This window comes from Macaca fascicularis, chromosome 7, assembly GCF_037993035.2.
Source record: "Macaca fascicularis isolate 582-1 chromosome 7, T2T-MFA8v1.1".
NCBI classification, from domain to species: Eukaryota; Metazoa; Chordata; class Mammalia; order Primates; family Cercopithecidae; genus Macaca; species Macaca fascicularis.
In genome coordinates, this window is record NC_088381.1 from 29,867,214 (window position 1) to 29,885,867 (window position 18,654).

The following is an 18,654-nucleotide window of genomic DNA, read 5'->3' on the forward strand; positions in this document are numbered from 1 at the left end:
CCCATGTTCAATATAAATGAGATCAACTGAAGAGGCAGAAAAGGGCACTTTTGGCACCATCCAACACGCCTTAGGAAGTGCTGCCTTCTCTGCCTACTTTGGCTGAATATCCAGAGATGCTTTAGAACATCAGAGTGTCTGGCGCCTTTTGTTTTAACACATGGACTTCATTTTGGGGTGCAAAGGTTTTATTGTCCTGAACCTCTGTCACCCAGAAGAAAAGTCATGACTCTGGCAAAATGTTCTCCTTCCTCCAATATAAATCTAAGCAACCAGCCCCAGAATAATACAGTGGCACGAAAATGCCAAGACCAGAGCAGGAGCATCGCTGCCTTGGAGAATTTGCCAAACGCTACTCCAAATATGCTTTTCCTAAGGAATCCCATTTATTTCTCCCAATACTTTCTGCTAATTTACTTCAGTTACACTTTTCAGATATGTAATATCTCATTTTTGAGAAAAATATGTTGCAGCCAAAAGAGCTGACCTTGGTGCATTTTCAGACTCTCTGCTGTGTACCTGACAAATGAGGCACCAAGGCCCTTCCATATTCTGTTTGGGGGGCTATTGGCTGAGGAATCCTTGGTCATCCCACCTGCCTGGCGTCTAGGATCATGATGAATTGTCTCCAACTCTAGCCTCAGATTGTTTTTTAACATTTAATTTAGTTTCTTCCTGTGCTTGGATGAACATGGCCATGTTATGGATTTCTGCTCTAATGTACACCAGCAGGCTGGAAGAACAAGCCTCAGCAAGCTGTGGAAATTAGAGAGACTGGATCAATAGGCAAGGTCATGACCCCCCGGCTCCGATTCTGTACACTGTCCTGAAATTCTCTCCCCTGGAAATCCTCCTGCTGCTTCGAATGTGAATCCATGTGCATTCCCAGAGAGGAATTCATGTAAACAAGCCTGCCTCAGCCCCTCACATCTCAGAGAGCGACACCCATAATCACAAACACTAAAAAAAATTGTATAAACAACCACCTAGGAATATAAACATCTAGGCATTTGCTTTAGGTGCAGTTTGTGAACTCCATTGGTTAAAAGGCCCTTTCAGAGGGAGGAAAAATAGATGAGGACAAAGAGACAGACGACCTGCCAATTCCAAAGCACACCTCTAAGAGATAATCCTGTGTCATGCACACACCTCTAACAAAAGGATAGACTCTTCTGTCCCTATGTCTTGCAATTTTTATGAGACACAAAATTGGTAAAATCAACCTGATTTAAACTCTAAGAAATACCTCTGGGCTCAATAAGACAGATTTCAGAGAACATGTTTGGAAATATTTTAAAAGACAGCAGGTGACTTTTAGATCTTGTCAATATGAAGAACCTCCATTTCCAAACACAGAACAATATCCTTAACAAACCAGTTTTCTATCTGGAGATGTACAAGTTGCTGTTGTTCAGAGTTATAATTTTCCTGGGTGGCAATAACTAATGCATCAAAACTTCAAACCCACTAAAGCAAACCTGCTACTGGTAATTTATCATATTCACTAATCACTGGTTCCAAAATGACCTGACATCAAAATGATCAATTTAGGGGGGGAAAAAGCACCTTAAAGATCTGTCTTTGGGAAGAAGGTTAAGGGTGTGCAAAAAGTGGGAGAAAATGAAAAGAGATTTGGGTCGAGGGGAGGAGGAGAAGGCCCCAAGAGCCCCTTTTCATCTGGAATCTGAGTGCCACCTTCATGTGCAAATCTGAAGCCACATGGCCCAGGAAAGTGGGATTTCTTTTATTTGAAAAGTAAGTTCAGTATATGATAATCCACATCTTTATCTAAACCCCTTATTCAGGAACAACAGCGAAAGAACTTTCTAGAGTCCAGTATTTCTATGATGTTTGGTAGTTTTGCTTCACAATTTAGATCACTGGGCTATATTTGAGGTTGTAGGGGGTGATTCTCTGTTGTATTTTTGACAAACCACTTAGCCAGTCCCTTGTCTTCGTATTACTGCATAACAGAGATTTGAAGTGAAACAACATCACACTTGAAATCTCCAGATGGAAAATTAGTTTGTTGAGAATATTGCTTTGTGCTTGGAAGAAGGTTGCTGCTGGCAAAGGATATTATTTGCAAGAATTCTGGGCCAGGCGTGATGGCTCATGCCTGCAATCCCAGCACTTTGGGAGGTTGAGGCGGGTGGATCACAAGGTCAGGAGCTCAAGACCAGCCCGGCCAACATGATAAAATCCCATTTCTGTAAAGATACCAAAAAAAAAAAAAAAATAGCCGGGTGTGGTGGCGTGCACCTGTAATTCCCAGCTACTCAGGAGGCTGAGGCAGGAGAATCACTTGAGCCTGTGAGGCGGAGGTTGCAGTGAGCCAAGATTGTGCCATTGCACTCCAGCCTGGGTGACTGGGCAAGACTCTGTCTCAAAAAAAAAAAAAAAACAAAAAACAAAAACAAAAACAAAAACAAAAAAACAAAACCAAACACACACACACACACACACACACACACACACACACACACAAAGGAATTCTGGAAAGTTAGGGTGCTTTTGGCAACCCAGAAACTAATTGCAAAGAAGAAGTATAAATCTTGCTCTTTGACAGTACTTTATTTTGACAGGAAAATACACACACAACCCCCTATTTTGTTTGTAGGTACTGCAAGAACCACATTTGCTCTGATCCTACAGAAATAGCCTCAGGGAAAGATCTAGATATGAACAGGGATTGGTGAGGATTGGTAAGGGAGTGATTTAGAAGATACAAAAATGTAAGTGATAAGGACTTTTCTCCTGCTGAGTGAAGGTTTTCAGTTTGGAAATACACCCCACTTTTGATCATAATGGCAAGTCACAATGAGTATCTGGATGCATAAATGGCTGTTCAGAATCATAAAGTCTAGAGCAGGAGCTAACCTATTATCCAGTGTTTTCCTCTAGATGAATAAGGTTATGATCTCAGTTTTTCAGTGTCTAAGATCCTGAGACATTTACACATCCTGTCCAAGGCCTACCTACCAGCAATACACAATTGACTGCAATTCTACATTGCTGTCTCTTGATACAGGGTTTTACCTTCATATAAGGCTACGTCCTCGTTACAGGATTCTCCTGTAATACCGACCTCCAACCCCTGATGCAGGACTCTATCCCTCATACAGAGTTTTAGCACAACGAAGGGTTCTGCTCCAATACAGGGCTTTACTCTAATACAATAGGTCTCTGTTCCTACTGTGGGGCTCTGATCTCCCATGCAGGAATTTATTTCTGTTCTTGTGATTTAATGTCGCATAACAAGTTGCCCCGAAATTTAGTGACTCAAAACACTAACAGCATGTATTTGCTCATAAATGACAGTTTGGACTAAGCTTGAGGTAGATAGCTTATCTCTGCACCATGTGGCATCAGCAGGGGCATCCTGAATCATCTGGAGGCTCCTTTATTCACAGGTCTGGTGGCTGGTGCAAGACATTGGCTGAGGCCTCGGTTCTTCTCCATGGGGGCCTCCCATGTGTTCTCTCCACCTGGTGATTCAACTTCCTCACAACATGATGGTAGGCTTTCTTGGAGTAGAGCAAGCATCCCAAAAACGTCTAGCCTTGGGAGTCACATAGCATCTCTTTTGCCTTAATCTATCAGTTGATTCACAAGCCGCTGCCCAGATTCAAGGGGAGAGAACATAGACCTCACCTCTCAGTAGGAGGAGCCTCTATTTCACATTGTAGGATGGAAAGGAGATATGGTTGCATTCAAGAAAATACAATCTGCTATAATTTGCCTTCTGGCTACAGCAATTCAAATCCCTCCCATGTGCTAAATATATACATGCCTTCGCTTCAGTGCCCCAAGTCTCATCCCAATGAGCCATCAGCTTAAAGTCCAGGATCTCATCATCTAAATCAGGTCCTGATGACATGGAGGACCCTTGGCTTCAGATCCTGGAACACTGGTCTTTTTCATATGAAGCCCTGTGAACTACAGAGACGAGGATCCACACGGATAGCTCATGTCTGCTCCACTTGTCAGATAGGGCAGCTCCCAGCCTGGGGGCTGGAAGCATCTGAAGTATCCCTCACTTGCACGTCTATAACTGGTGCTGGATCTTGGCTAGGAGTCCCAGTTTTTCTCTAGGTGAACCCTTCCATATGTTCTCTTTGTGTAGTTTATTTGGGCTTCCTTACAGCACAATGACTGGCTTCCCTAGAACAAACATTCTAAAGAGTGAGCCAGCTGGAAGCTGTAGTCTTTTTATGAGCTGGCTTCAGAAGATACACAGCATCACTCTGCTGCACTCCATTGGTTGAAGCCTTCCTAAGCTCTGTCAAGATACAAGTGGAGAAGCCCTAAGCTCTACTCTCAATGAGAAAGCCTCAAAGTCACATTGTATAAGAAGAGCAAGTGGGATGGAAAATATTGTAGTCATTTAGGAAAATGCAATCTGCTAGAATGGACTGCCTTGCAAAACAGTGAACTCCTTTCTACTGCGGTCATTCACAGTGAGGATGAATGACTAGCAGTCAGGAGGGTTGCAGAGGGGATTCCTAATATGAACAGAAATTTCGACTAAATGACCTTCAAGGTCTCTTGCATCTCTCAGATTCTATGAGGCTATAGAAACAACAGTGGAACCCAGGTACTCTGAAGATTTTAGGGAGCTGAATTGTATAGGCCTGTGGCATATAAGAAAAAGTCCAGGCTAAAAAAGGACATACGGATAAATTGAAGGTCCTAAGGATGCAGCCCTAGGATAGCCTGTGTCTGAATACTGTGACCTTGTCTGCTAACAAGAGCAGACGGCCATGACCCTGGACATTTCAGGCTGGCAAGAAAGGTGGCAGCTCATATAGAAGTTTATATTGACTTTAAACCAGGGTGAACCTGCAGCCTAAGAAGAAAAGAGGCTGTTCTTTTCTTTTACACTCTGCTGACCCAGAATGTAGACAGATACAAAAATCCAGGAACCTTTGGACCAATAAGAGGGAGATGGGACTGTGTGCATGTGTGAGGGCTTTATAAGCCACAAAGTGATGTATCAGTGTTGTTCATTGTGTCAGGACTCACATTCATGCAGCAGAGACTTCTGTAAACAAAACTGAACCCTCTCTTGTGCTCTGTCCCATACATGGATTGCTTACCTTTGGTCAAACCATCTTTCCATGAAGGGGCTTGTCTGTGTCCATTTCCTGTGAGACTCTTGCTTAACATTCTGAGTCAATCAATCAATTTGGTTACAATATTGGCCTTGGACCAGTGACAGGGGCTGTGTTAGTGGACACAACCTCACAGTGTGCCTCTTTAAACCTGCTGGCCATCTCTTATCATGTCTTCTTGTCATCAGTTTTTCAAAACCAGGCATTTTTTTCTGCTGCCTTCCACTGGGCTGGCTTCCAACAGTACCTTGCTCTGGGGCAGAAATGTACTGGCAAATGCATAATTCAGTGGTTTGTACTTTGCATCTATTAACCATGGCACCAAATGCAGGAATGACACAATGGTGAGGCTTTTGCTTAGACAGTGTTTTTCCTGAGTGAAGCTTAACATTCAAACCAATTTATAATTCCTTTGCATAGTAGATAAGTATCATAATAGTCTTTTAATAGATGACTCGACGGAAACACATACATTATAAGGTCAATGTCACTGCAAATTATTACAAGAGGTACAATTCAAGGGTCCTAACTCTTCGTATCTAACATTTACTTCTAGATTATGCATAGTACATAGTAGGTTTTTAAAAATATCCATTGAGCTTTATTATATTATCAATAGTCAATTAAATAAAATGCAGCTTCAAGACTTTTTTAAAACCAAAGACTGACTTAAGATAGACACATTCAACTGGTTTGAAAATCTCCAGCTGAAAAATAACCATTATGTTTCTGCTAGATAAATGATAGCAGCCAGATTAAGTCTCAACTAACTAAATATCATATTTACTTGCCTTTATGCAAGTTGTGAAAGCAGAAATAGAACTGTAGCAGTACATTTTTATTTATTTTCCCTATCTTATACTTACATATCTTTTACAAAGTGCAAATATTCATAATTCTATTCATTCACAGAATAAGTCTAGGAGAATATGTTAGTATAGATAGTTATTCCTGTTTCAAAGACAGAGGTCAAAAGGTTAGAAGTGATTTATTTATTTTTGCTATTCTTTTTTTTTTTTTTTAATTTTAAGTTCCAGAATACACGTGTAGAACCTGTAGGTTTGTTACATAGGTATATATAAACCACGGTGGTTTGCTGCACCTATCTACCCATAAGCTAGGCTTTAAGCCCCACATGCATTAGCTATTTGTCCTGATGCTCTCTCTTCCCTTGCCCCCCAGCCCACAATGGGTCCCCATATGTGTTGCTGCCCTCCCTGTGTCCATGGGTTCTCATTGCTCAATTCCTGCTTGTGAGTGAGAACATGCAGTGTTTGATTTTCTGTTCCTGTGTTAGTTTGCTGAGGATGATGGTTTCCAGACTCATCTGTGTCCCTGCACAGGACATGATCTCATCCCTTTTTGCAGCTGCATAATATTCCATGGTATATATGTACTACATTTTCTTTATCCAGTCTATCATTGATGGGCATTTGGGTCGGTTCCATGTCTTTGCTATTGTGAATAGTGCTGCAGTGAACATACTTGTGCATGTATCTTTATAGTAGAATGACTTATATTTGGGTATATACCCAGTAATGTGATTGCTGGATCAAATGGTATTTCTGGTTCTAGATCCTTGAGGAATAGCCACAGTGTCTTCCACAATGGTTGAACTAATTTATAGTCCCACCAACAGTGTAAAAGCGTTCCTGTTTCTCCACATCCTCACCAGCATCTGTTGTTTCTTGACATTTTAATAATTGCCATTCTGACTGGCATGAGATGGTATCTCATTGTGGTTTTGATTTGCATTTCTCTAATGATCAGTGATGTTGAGCTATTTTTCATATATTTGTTGGCCACATAAATGTCTTCTTTTGAAAAGTGTCTGTTCATATCCTTTACCCACTTTTTGATGGAGTTTTTTTTTTCTCGTAAATTTGTTTAAGTTCCTTGTAAATTCTGGATATTAGACCTCTGTCAGATGGGTAGACTGCAAAATTTTCTCCCATTCTGTAGGTTGCCTGTTAGTTCTGATGATAGTTTCTTTTGCTGTGCAGAAGCTCTTTAGTTTAATTAGATCCCATTTGTCAATTTTAGCTTTTGTTGCAGTTGCTTTTGGCGATTTCGTCAAAAAATCTTTGCCCATATCTGTGTCCTGAATGGTATTGCCTAGGTTTTCCTCTAGGGTTTTTATGATTTGGGGAGTGATTTATTTTAAATAGAGCATACGTTCACTCATTCTCTGGTTCAATTTTCTTTCTATTGCATTGTGATGTTAGCTAATAAATGATTCTTATTATAATAAATAATTAGCCAGTAAAATTATTATTATTATTTATTGAACAACAATTGTATTCTATGCCCTGTGCTAAGTACTTTACCTACATTATTTCATTTAATCCTCACAACCACTTTTGAAGGAGACAGTACTATTAGTGTCATTTGATAGATGAATAACCTTAGGCTTAGAGAGCTTGGGTAACTTGTGTCAATGTGACAAAACTAAATAGTTAAGAAAAAAAGATGGATTCTGAAACCATGCAAAAGTGCTTAACCACAATGCAGTACTGCTTTTTATGAGAGATACTATGGAGAAAGCGGGAGATGATGGGAAAGAGAATGGGTGAAAGAAATAGGTATGTGTGGACATTATTTTTTTTTTCCAAAGTAACAATTTACATTTCTAAATTTATGATTTCACCATTGTATGAATGCAACTCTTGCTCCTGTAAAATTAAAGCTTTCCCCTCCTCCCCACTGCATTGTTACAGACCGGTTGGTGTTCAATTAGGAAGTAACGTGTTCTGGAGTGGATTTATATTTTATAAGATGGAATAGGCCTTTTTCATGCCCCATTCACTCAGTACTGTTCTCTGTCTGTATCCTGGTAACACCTAAGTGTTTGTCCATTCAAGGATATTATCCAACTTGGACAGGCTAGCCCGTGTAAACCACACTTTCCAGTTGCCTGGTTATCATTACTAATGTATCAAAATCTTTTCTGGGAACTTCCGTGCATCTTTCCATCCAGTGAGCCATGATTTTCTTATCCAAGGTCTCATCTGCCTGGAAATCAGGCTTCTCAGTTAATATGACTGTTCTCTCTGCCTTGTGCTAGCCATACAGGCTTCATATCCGCCCTGCTCACTGATGCCAAAGACAGTGACGGGGCTTTTGATTCAGAAAGTGTCCTTAATATCTCCTTCATGCTCATCTTCTTTAACGAGCAAAAATTGGGGGAAACATCAAATGAGATCAGGAACTTAACGCATTCTCACCCGGAGATATCAGATTATAGGTAAAATTTCTTGATCCAAGTGTCAAATTGAGCAGAGCAAAACCAGGTTTCTGAGTCTCACCATTATGACACTTGTCCTCCTGAACCTCCTAGCACAGCACTAAGGATGCTATCATGAGTTACTTCCTAAAAGGCTAAATATTATACTGGAATCAGCATTGCTGCTCGTTTGCACAACAAACCGAAGGCCAAAATATCCTTCTACATTTCCTCTCTCAACTTAAAACCAAAACCTAGGTCTAGATGCTTCCATTTGTTTTCTTCTTTCTTACATTTAAAATTTATCTCCTCTGCAAGCCATTAGGCTTTTTGACTAATGGGAAGACAGGTCGAAAATTCTTCTTGTAGCTCACCTAGACTGGAAGGTCCATGGCTTCCAACAACTTGCCATATCATTCGAACAGCTTTAAGAGTGTGGACTATGGGAAACTAATACCACCATCTTCAAGAAAACTAAAGTTTTGTATTGCCAATGATGCTTAATTATATGCCATAGCAATTTTCTTCAAGGTTTCTAATGACCTCCTTCTGGCTGAATCCAGTCATTTAGCCTTTAGTCTCTGTCTCCTCTCTTTGTAGCTCTTAACCCTGAAGACCATTCATTTGAATCTTTTGATGAAACTTTCCCCAATAAATAATTGATTCCCCCATGCTTCTCTCTCCTGTTCTCCTCGATTTCCTCGATTCTTTTTCTTCTTCTAGGTCCTCAGTCCTTGACTATCAGCTCTTATTTCTCCAAAATCTCACTATACGGGTATTTAGCCTGTCATGGGTTTCAATACTATAATTATAAGGATGACTTTCGAATCTACCTCACCAGCTCAGTCCTGTATCCCTTATTCTGCCTTTTTAAAAGGTCAGCATATACTAAATCTAATCCATCATTTTCTCCAAAATACATTTTTCTGGGTTTTTTTGTTTGTTTGTTTGTTTTTTTAAGGTGTAAAGTATAGATGGATGTGGACTAATGTGGTAGCAGGCGAAACAACGAGAAAGTAATGTACTTGCAAGAACTTCTCAAGGAATAAATATGGGATTTAATGGCTGGCAAGATGTAAGGGATGATTCAAAGATACACTGCCATTAGCCTAAGCAGGCTCCAGATAACTTCTGACTCCATTCTTTGTTCCTGCCTTATCCTTTCCCCAACTAGCCAAAGTGTTTTAACTGCTCTTATTTTTGTTCTCAAGGCCACCGTAGCTATAGACTAAATAAAGATTTGTTAAAAGAATGAATAAATGAGACGAATGAATCCCATTTTTACTTTTTTTTTTTTTTTTTTTTTTTCTTTTGAGACGGAGTCTCGCTCTGTCGCCCAGGCTGGAGTGCGGTGGCGCGATCTCGGCTCACTGCAAGCTCCGCCTCCTGGGTTCACGTCATTCTCCTGCCTCAGCCTCCCGAGTAGCTGGGACTACAGGCGCCCACAACCGCGCCCAGCTAATTTTTTGTATTTTTAGTAGAGACGGGGTTTCACCGTGGTCTCGATCTCCTGACCTTGTGATCCACCCGCCTCGGCCTCCCAAAGTGCTGGGATTACGGGCGTGAGCCACCGCGCCCGGCCCATTTTTACTCTTTTCTAAGGAGACTGATGTGACCTCCCAGTGGCTACTAGCAGCTTGAATCTTCATTGTCTCAGTTCCCTCCTGATAACTTCTGAAGGCCATTGTTGTTAACTGATTGGTAGTGAGAATCTAAAATCTACATGACGCTTTCATCCAATCTGCATCAGAACTCTGCTGGAAGCACAATTATTCCAGGATGTGGTCAATTCTGCTGCCACTTCCAGCTCTACTCTCTCCTCTACTAGGACATTTTGTGGCCCCTGTGGTAGGCAGACTAATGACCCCCAAAAGATATTCATATCCTCATCCCATAGCCTGTGAATGTGCTAGGTTACATGGCAAAAGAACTTCACAGATGTAAGTTAAAGGTGTTGAGATGGGAGAATGTCCCAGATTAACCAGGTGGGGCCAATGTAGTAAGCACAGGTGTCTTTATAAAGGAAAGTGGGAGGCAAGAAGGTCAGAGAAGGAGATGTGATGATGGAAGCGGAATTTGGAGGGATCCATTGCCAGAAGGGGGCTACAAATCCCAAAATGAGGGCAGCCTGTAGAATCTGGAAAAGGCATGAAGCTGACTGTCCCCTAGAGCTTCCAGGAGGAAGATGTAGTCCTCTCGGCACATTGATGTTAGCCTCCTAAGTCCCGGTTTTGGACTTCTAACCTCTAGAACTGTAAGATAATAAATTTGTGTTGTTTTAAGCCTGTAAGTTTGTGGTGATTTGTTACAGCAGCTATATGAATCAGAAAATCCCCTAAATCAACCATTTCTCACCCCTTATTACCTAAAATTCACTTTCTGTTCATCAGTCTCCCCCTAGACTCTCACTGCTGGGCTGCTCTGTGCTCCCTCTGTTGCCCTAAACTCCTACTGATCCTCTTCTCTCCAAAACTTCCCACTGAGTGTTCTAGGCTTTCTCTTAAGTTGCACACAAACTCCCCTGTGTTCTCAAACTCTCCACCAAATGCTTCTCCTAAGTGCTGGCTTTAGCTGTAATATGCTCGTTCCTGAGAACACCTTGAATATCCTTGAAAGTCCCTCAAGAAGATGCCTTTGTTTTTCTTACATCCCAAGTATCTGCCTCACAAAAATGTACTGCTTCCAAAACATCACACTTCTCCCCTTGTGGCTCCTTATAGACCACTCATGATATTTGGCCATATCACTCTTGATTTCTTGTCACTCTCATAGCCTCATGGTAACTCCCCTCTTATTTATTGAGGATTTTAAACCTGGATCACTTAACTGGATCACTGTGCCAAGCTCTGCTGTCATTTTGGGAGATTTGAGAATTCTTAAGAATGTTTTGTCCTAGTCATTGCATTTCTTGATCTCTTACACTGCAGTAGCCTTTGCCTCCTCTCCACTCCAGCCATTAATTCCCAAGGGCACACTCAGGGCTATTTTATCACTTAGAATTTCTCTACCTCTGAAAAATCCTACATTCAAATATTCTAGAAATGATTGGGTTAAAACATTAAAGACAAAAAAGTTAAAGACAAAAATAACCAGATTGCGTTCTCTAACTTCACCACATCCCATCCCAAAGGAAACACCTGTTCTTCCTCTCCTGATGCCTAGCTCAGTAAATGACAGTACCATCCAAAAATGTGCCCAAGGCAGAGACCTGGACACTGTCCTTAACCCTTACCTCTGCCTCTCAATTTATCACCCAAACAATTGCTATGTGTTCTTGAGTTTACCTTCTAACTATCTGTAAAATCTGTCCATTTCTCTCCAGTCCCACCATTCCCAGATTAAATGATCTTTCCTCTGGATTACTGATGATCTCTAATTGTTCTTTCTCTAGTGAGTCCTCTCATACCCGCCAAACCCAATTCTTATCAGGTTTAGGTTGATCATTAGAAAGACATGGTGATTGTGTTGCTTCTCTGCTTAAAATCCTTCAAGAGTTTGTAACTAAGTTCCTATCGACATATCCTTAATGACTGGCTGCTGCTTCCCCAGTAAGCTTCACCTGGCATACCTGCCATATGCTATCCCTTTTCCTTCACCACTCAAAACACAGAGCAGCCAAGGGAGTAGGAGTTTCAAGAGCACCACCTTCTACTGGTTATTGAAGGCATTATATATTCATCCTCAAGTGGAAGCTGAAGCTGAATAGATGTGCATGATACTCTGAATGATTTTGAGATGTGGTCGCCCATGCAAATCACATACTCACTGAACCAAATTCAGGACATTGCAGCAATCCTGAAAAATCCATTTGACCCCCCAAATTACAGTTTAGTTGCAAATCTTTCTGTCCTGAAGACATAGCCACGCTCTGCAATTTCTCAGATGCTGACCCTTAAGAAGTGCAATTCACACAAGGAGGCTGATTCTATAACAGCGAAGAGCAGCACTGTTACTCTAAGGATGGGTGTTCTCAGTGTGGCGTGGGGAATTTCCTGAACAAAAACCCACATCTTCCTTGATATTCCAACATGCACTAATCCACTGTGTTTGCCAGAATAAATTGCAAAGGGATTCAGTCACGTTCCAGGTTCAGCCTAGGCACACTCAGTATCCAACATAGGCTGGAGATGAAATAAGGAAACTCTTTTGGGTGTAGCTGTAAGGTCAACAAATTGGAAAAAGCCACAATTCACCCTTGGGAAGGATTAGATACGCTGACATCCTCCAAATTGATTTACCTAGATCAGACCACATGTTAATGAGGCAGGCAAGTTACTCTAATTCATCGTTACTATTCTAAATGCAGGGACCTTTTCACATTGAAGAGGCGGGGCAATGGATTCAAATGAGCATCAGTCACTTACGGCTTGTCACTCACCCTTGCTAGGCCAAAGCCATTTATAATTGCTGTAATCTAAACTGCACTGAAAAGAACTGGACATTCAAAGAGCACAGCTCCCAAGAAACAAAGTGAGTTTTCTTCCCCTATTACCTGCACTGCATCATAAATGCTCTGAGCTGGCAAAATGTGAGCACTTAGATTTCTTCTGGGCACAGACATTTTTCTAAGTGCTTTAAAAATTTCTATTATTTGAAGGGTCTCCTTGAAAATGCCTCACTTTTCAAGACTGACTCTTCAGTGACATTGAAACATTATTTGTACCACAGATATAAAAGCTACATTTCAACTTCATCCAAATTGTGAGTCGGAAAGGCAAGATATTTTTTGATGACGTTACACCTACCAATAAACTTTATTCATGTCAGAAAGTAAAGTTCATGCCTATATAGAAAGTGAAATGTATTGGTGTGTTTATGTGATGACTCATCCACACAAAGTGATGTGGCATAATCATCTAATAAGCTATTTCTGTAGGTAAAGGAGAAGGTAAGTTAATGACCAGATAGTAAATACTTTAGGCTTTGTGGGTCATATGGCCTGTTGCAGCTACTCAAATCTGCCATTATTGTATCAAAGCAGCCATAGGCAATATGTAAATGAATGTGTGCAACCGTATTCCAATCAATTTTTGCTATGGACTGCACTGCAATTTGATTTTCATATAATTTTTACATGTCACAAAACAGTATTATTCTTTTGATTTTTTTCTCTGTGATTTAAAAATGTAAAAAACATTTTTCACTGGCAGGGTCATAGTGAAACAGGTGGCAGCTGGATTTGGCCCATTGCCCACAGTTTACTGACTCCTGTTTTAACCTGTACTTTTGAAAATAAGACATATAACCTCTTTGCTTACATTTCGTTTTCGAGTACTTTATCAACAAGAACTCATGAAGATCAGTGGAAGCATGAAAATACAAAAAACAACTGCTGCAGTGTGTAAATACTAGTAATTTCAGATTTTACTTTGGTAGAGTTAGAAGGAGAATATTCAAGAAGAAAAAAAAAGCAAGAAGCATCCAGACTATTTTCCTTAGATTGCTGTGTTTTTTCTTGTAATTTCAGGACTCATTGAGTTAAATTTTTCCCAGGGGAATGTACTTCCAAATTTCTAATGGATTGTAACTTTTCTTTTCTAACAAACGAATATTCATTATTCATATTTATAAATAATCCTAATAAAATTACTTTTTCTGATTACAAAAGTTGCATTTCTTTATTTTAGACTACATGAAAAATGTATAAGATCGCAGATTACTTTTAGCTCAGGGAAAATTACTATTTAAAAGCAAGAAATTGTTTTATCCTCTCTCATGCATCCGTAACTGCAACTGCAGTCATGATATAAAAATATTTCCACTGGTGAATCAGATGTTGAATAAAACACTCGGCTATTTGGCTAGAAAACTGGGTTTAACCTTGCGTGTGGATTCAGGGTGAAGCAAAGGTCTCTAATTCTAAATATTTGTTGGTAAACGTTGCTTCATCAGCTATTTGGAAATCAGTTTCCATCAGATTGGGTAAAGCCTGCTAACCAAACAAAGCAGCAATTAGGCCTCAGAAGACAGCCTCTGTTTTTATTCTTCTTGTACTCATACAAAGTCTGTTTGTCCCTTGCCTCAATCCTCCTACCTCCTTCTTTGGTATGAAATGTCTTTGGCTTGCAAAGCAACATCTGTGAGGTTATCAATGCATTCTGTGGCAGGCTCACTATGTACTGAAGGCCTGCACAGGTGTTCATTCTTTGAGAAGGCTCAGTCCATGTGACTGTGGCTTTTTTTTAGTGCTCTTGTTGTTGGCAGGTAAGCCAAAGCAGCAGCCTATAGCTTCCCTTTAATGGGAATATGAACACTGAGAGTGAAGCTGCGGACTTACAGAGCTTTCTTAAAGCAAATTCAACTCTTTAAAGAAAAATAACAACAATTCTTTGCCTTCAAACCTCTCTCCTCTGCCCCCAACCCACACCCCCAAATCAGACAGGCCAGATGTTTGTGAAAACTGCCGTTTCCACAATTCAAAAGTACAGCATTTACCATAGCTTTTATCAAAGATTTCAATTCCCCTCATCTTAAGGAAAATGACCCTTTTATTTTGTTGTGGACATAAAATTATGGCCCTGGGAAAATTGGAAGCATTTCTGTTGAGGGAAATCAATTTTCTCACTGCCATATATGATCAACATGTCACAGCCATCACCCAGATAATAATAGTAAAGTACAAGTAAAATGGCTGGTAATACTGGCTTTAAAGGTAGAAAAAGATAGAAGGAAGATAACACCCCCTCATCCCCACCCCTCCTTTAAAGCATGTTTGCAAAAAGAAGAAAAGAAAAGAAAGATCTCTAAGGGTTATTTTCGCTCTTTAATTTTCCTCCTTCCACCTCACTTTCTTCCCTTTGCTCGTGCTTTCTAGAGTGTAAGTATTTTATTTTCTTGTGGGGACTAATCGGCCAAAGCATTAATGAAACTGTAGAGATATGCATTCTTCCTGGAAAAGAGTAAGCACTTTATGTGTAAACCACTCTGGCTCCTTTTCAATCACCCTGTTAATGGGTGGCTAATTGTCAAAAGATGTGACCAGACTGAGATGACCCTAGAGTGTGTTTAGGTGGGAGGCAACAGGGAAAGTACAGAAGCAGCTTCTTAATTTGGATCCTGCAAACAAAAGGAAACATCAGATCTGACCTCGCTGCTGGAGTGTTAATGGCTTTCTCCCCGTCTCCCCCCTGCCACTTAGCATCTTTTGTGCCCCACCCTGGGAAGCTTCCCGGCAGAAGTGTGCATTAGCAGAACTCTACAGTTACAAAATGCTGCTTACTACAGACAAGGGAAAAAAAACCTTCACAGTGATTAAATGTTTTTTGGACAAACACATCCATAGCCATAAAAGTGCCATTTTTATTTCAGGCAGGCCTCTCAGTCATGTCCCTGCTGGGGCCAACAGCACAGTGGTGTACCTACAGTGTCATTGGAGCCCTTCAAAGAAGATCTAAGTACTGTCTTTCTCTTTGTAGGAAAGTTGGCCCCCACATGTAAATGTGGGAAACCAAAATGGCATTTATTTAGGCCAAGGTCATTACTGAGGAAACAGCAGGCAGAATCTTGGCAAAATATCAAATATTTTCAATAATTCAACCATTTGCAAAAGAATGCTGCTTGTTTCGGAATACAAATGAGAACGAGCAGTAGAAAAAAGAAATTCAAGCTAGGGACCAAAGAAACCTAAGCTAAGGACTCTCACAGATATGATAAATGTGGCATGCACAAAGATGTTCATAGAAGTATTATTAAGAATTGGAAAGAACCTACTCTCTAGCAATAATTAATTTAAAAAGATAAACTGTGGCATATACATATTATGAAGCTACTAAAGACAATCGTTTTAGAAAAGAGAAATAACACCAAAGATATAGACAAACACTTTGTGGATTTAAGTAAAATAATAATAATAAAGTTATAGCTATGGAAAAATGCATCCTCAGCAAAATACACCAAAAACAAATACACCAGAATGTTATGGTTGTGTTAGGACAGCAGTATTACGAGTGAAGTATGTTTTTTTCTTTTATTCTAATTGGTAGAGAATTGGATGCTGTATTGATTTAGAAACGAACAAACAAAAGAAACAAACAAAGAGTAGGCAGAAATAAGCCCTAAGAAGCCCTTTTTGGTGTGTGAGAACATCATTCAAAAAGAAGTTGTACAACTTTTTCCCAGAGTTTTATTAGAACTTAACATCACAGTTCTCCAATATTTACATGGTAAATTGAGACTAAAAAGGCCCAGTGGGCTCTTTCTAGCCCAAAGGAGGTACTCTGCTCCCAACAGCAATGTCCCAGCACCTTTTCCCACTCACCTTCAAAACATCGTGTGCCTGTGTGCTGCAATTTCCACAGAGAACGTGACATAAAATTTGGAGACTCTAGACAATGCCTGATGCTCAATGACATCAAAAACATCTGGACTCAAAGAGAAAAAAGAGGTGATTTTTGTCCCTTTATTTTATAACCTTTCTTTCCCACCTCAAAAACCTACTTTCTCTTGTACACTGGATATATGCATAGTTCATCTGAAGGTTTACTCCTAGTTAGTTTTCTCTTTTTTTGAAGACCAAGAGTTGTCCAAGGTATCCATATCCCAGCTCATAGTCCCAAACTGAAAGGTTATATCAGGTCAGGATGTAAGTCCCACAACAGGAAAAGGCCACATCTGAATTGAGGAGACCTGGGTGGCTGTTGGCCCACTTAGCACTGTGGCTGGAGAGGCTCTCAACCCTCTAGACAGCGGCATGGACCATGTGTTGGGAATGATCAAACTCAGTGGCTTATTGGAGTGGAATGGTAGGAAGAGAGGTGTTCAAAGAACACTTCCTATCAGTTAGTAAAAGCACATCAATAAAAATAAATCAATGCCCACTTGTTTTCTAGGAATCTGCTTCATATTCAGCAAAGACTCCCATTATGCTGCATTTCTGACAGACTAGCACAGAAAAGATGTGGTTTCAGCTAGAATAAAGTATCTCGAATAAAAGCATTACTCTGTCATCAGAATCTTCCACTGTGGACTAAAATGTGAAGCAAAGATAATCTCAGATACAAAATTTTAAAATGAGTAACGAGTAAGAGATGACACACAATAGATATTTGTAAAACAAACGAGTGATACACAGGAATGTAAAAAATTTTGGAATAAAAGAAATAATTAGAAGCAAAAAGTTTAGTTAGAATGTGGCTTTTGAAAGAAGGGGAAAATATTCCTTAATAAATGCCATAGATAAAAATGTGCTGTGGTTTATTGAGAAGTGGATTGTGAACAAATTACAGTGGGTTGGAGAACTTGAGTTTGATTCTTCACTTATTAATTGACCTGTGTTGCTCTGAGTAACTTTTCCCCTCCTAGAGCCTTGGCTTTAACAACAGGAAAATCAAATAATTGAACCAGATCAGACACACGTCCCACCTCTCATTTCTGCCGCTCTTGTAACAGACATTGCTAATCAATGGTGGCCCTTACCTGCGGAGCCTGGCTGAGGGCTCAGAATCCTTCATTTGACAGTGTTCCTGGCAGCCATTATTAAATGATAAGTTTAGATGTAACGGATAAAACTTTTCCATTACAGTCCAAAATGAATTCCTAGGTTTGTGACCCACCATGACCCTAGAAGCTCTTTTCCAACCCTCCATAGAACAAAATTAATATGTTTTCCATTAGCTTTGTGAACACCCAGCTCCAATGACACTCCATAGGCTCCAGATCAACTTTCCTCAAAATGTACATCCAAGAAGTTCCGTGTTTCAAGAGTTACTGTGCTGAAAGTACCAGCTTATTCCAAATGCTGCTTCCTTTTTTAGTAGTCAATTTGTACAGATGGCAGATAGCAAATGTTTCTTTGGCTGGCATGAGACACCTGGCAATCTCCACCACAACCATCTATAAATCACAGTAAGAGGGCATGCATTATCAATTCTTTATTAATTTAATTAATTCATAATTTATAATTTTAGTAGTTGTCATACCATTATATATGTAATTTTATTTTCCTCCCAAATCCATAATAAAATAGAACAATACTGACCTCTTCCATAGATCCAACTGGCCTATGTTCCAGAATCCAGTTGAACCGCTGCATTCTATGATCAAACTATGAAAACACATGCCACACCCCTTCTCCAAAACCTGCAGTAGCTCCACTGTCTCATTGGCCCCAGACTCATTGCCTTGTGCTTTATGATCCATTATTAGTTGGATTTGTCACATGTTCTCATGTCTCTTTATTTATATGAACATTGTTACTCCAGTGGAGAGACCTGTTTGCTGTCTTTTCGTCCCAGGTCCAGGATGAGGTTAAGGCAAGTGAGAACACAAGGGTGCAAGTCAAAAGAGGCATACTCCAGAGCCCTTCATTGTGTGTCTCCT

General features: G+C 40.2%; 1 long non-coding RNA gene across 1 annotated transcript; it reads right to left on the bottom strand.

The window, feature by feature from the left end:
- Window positions 1–16,441: 16,441 nt before the first annotated feature.
- On the bottom strand, window positions 16,442–18,355 carry LOC135971639 (uncharacterized). The gene is made up of 2 exons (XR_010587885.2): window positions 18,314–18,355; window positions 16,442–18,168 (listed from the first exon to the last, which is right to left on the bottom strand). It is a non-coding gene; the product is annotated as an uncharacterized lncRNA (long non-coding RNA).
- Window positions 18,356–18,654: the final 299 nt, after the last annotated feature.